This window comes from Chenopodium album, chromosome 10 (assembly GCF_948465745.1).
Source record: "Chenopodium album chromosome 10, dcCheAlbu1.1, whole genome shotgun sequence".
NCBI lineage: Eukaryota > Viridiplantae > Streptophyta > Magnoliopsida > Caryophyllales > Amaranthaceae > Chenopodium > Chenopodium album.
The window spans coordinates 44,245,954-44,248,460 of record NC_137843.1 but is presented as its reverse complement, the minus strand read 5'-3'; positions in this window follow the sequence as shown (position 1 = coordinate 44,248,460).

The window sequence follows — 2,507 nt, the reverse complement described above, 5'->3', positions numbered from 1 at the left end:
CCCTCCAAGCTCCACCTTTGAACCACTATGCCGGAACCCTAAATTAAAAAAACCCCAAAAATCGAAATCTAGGGTATTGATTTTGGGGTTTAAGGGGTTTCAGATCGGAGTGGTTTATGACCAGGGTTGGCGACGGCGACATAAGGGAAGGTGTCTGGAGTGCCGTCGAACAAGTTTCGGTTGGCAGTGTCTGATTTTCAGCGACCGTGGAAAGTGGGGAGAGGTTTTCGCAATGTTAGAGGTTTTAGGGTGGTGCTTTTAATGATTTAAGAGCCTTGGGGGATAGGGCAGCGCCGACGCGGTGGGAGGGGGTCTAGGCATCGGCGACAGGGAAGCAGTTGACACGTGGGGGCAGTGGTGGGGAGATGGTCTAGCGCCGGCAGAAGGTGGCTTGTGGTTTTCTTTTTAAAAAAATAAATTTATTTTTTTAAAAAGTTTTATTAAAATAATTAATAAAATAATTTTAAATAACCAATCAGATGCCGCCACGTGGCACATAATCTAAATGACAAACAGACTTAACTATCGTTAGTCATTAAGGGCATTTTGTGATAATTTTATGAAACTCGAGTGTAAATGGTGAATTCGAAAAAAAAAACTTGGGTATTTGGTGAATAAAAAAATAACTCAGGAATATATGGTGAACTCAGTCAGTTTTATAGGTATTACTTTGTCCTGCCAGATGGTGTGGCTAGCCGCATAAAAAATACATTGTTACGTAATTTATTTAATTAACCATTAGAGAATCAGTAAAAATTAAATAATTTTAATTAGTAAAAAATGATTTTAGTGGTGACAATACTTTCAGTTCAGTGAAAATAATTTAAGTGCAATAACTATAATTTCAAATTAATAATAACATATCTATTTACAAACAAAACTACAAACTATTATATAAATATAAGCCTTATGATATCGTATGTCTAAATATCTTACATTATTAGAACGAATTATTTGACCATATTTAACATTCAAGTAAAAATGTTATTTTAAAATTTTATCCGAGTATCGCCCAGATACAAAAAATACACTTCATATCGTATATCTAAATATCCTACATTATTAGAACTGATTATTTAACTGTATTTAACATTCAAGTAAAAATGTTATCTTAAATTGTTTCAAAAAAAAAAAATGTTATCTTAAAATTTTATCAACCTTCTGGGCATCGGACGGACACAAAACTAGAATATAGATAACTGGATTAATTATCTTAAGGATCAATCATTAAACTATTATTAGCTACTTCAAAATTGATTTATATCGAAGGAATTCGTTTAATTTTAAGCTCATACATATTGCATGGGGGTTTAAAGGAGACCCTTGTCACTTTCCCCCTACACGTATTCAATTACGATAAGTGGATTTTCCTTATTTGAGTCCATAATCAAGTATTTAGAAGTATTTATAAAAAAAGATGTATTTAGAGTATTTATTGGCATGTCCTTATAAGATGAAAATTACTTAATTTAGAAGCTACTTTAAGAGTTTGAGTAATAATAACAAAATTAAGTTAAGAACGGGAAGATATCTTCATTATATTATCTGTCAAAAATCAAAATAGGAGTTATATTCATCCAAAAAATTTATTTTTGAACGAATTAAATTACATGAATAGATATTCTATCAACCGTACCATATCAATTTTCAATTATATAATATGGTGTGAAACTGTGAACTATAGGGTTGTTATAGATAGCGTGAACATGGTGTGAATTGTGATTCTGTTTACGTCGACGGAGTAATTATAATTTTAATGCTTTCTGGTTTGTAGGCAAATAACTAATTTATTAATGAATAGAATCAGATCAGCAATACATATAACAATAGTAGAGTAAATTTAATGAAAAGGAGGGTATGATCATCAAAAGGTTTTTTCAATACATTACTTTAGAAAAGGATTTGGTTGGACTTGGACTCACACAGTGATACAGACATTAACTCCCAATTTACATTAAAAAGGCTAAAGCCTAGTGCTACAGAAATCTAAATTAAATAAAACAAAATGCTCTACGTTTTTAATTAACTTATTTTGTCGGATGCTTCCTCTATATCTGAATAACTACGTCAATTTGAGTGGCTATGTGCTAATGCATACCCTTAACCATTAATATCTTCAATTGCTCACTAATAAAATCAATAAAAAATTAATTAATACTATAGAAATATACATTGTGACTAATCTAGCTAAATTTTACATAATAATATTTGTATTATATCATATATAATAAAATACGGTCAAAGCACCATTACAATGGTCCACATCATATATAATAAAATAAATTCAAAATAGGTATGTAAACAATGTAAAAATCAAATCATCAATCAATCAATAAATCAATAACTATCTATATCTATAACTATACTAAAACAGAGGGCACTCAAGCTGTAGCTTGACACGTGTCGCTCAGTTAAAATTTTTCCCGCTCATTTTTCCAACCCTATATATATCAATTAAATCTTATTGTGATATTAAGATTCCAACTATAAGCCTAACGAAATTCAAT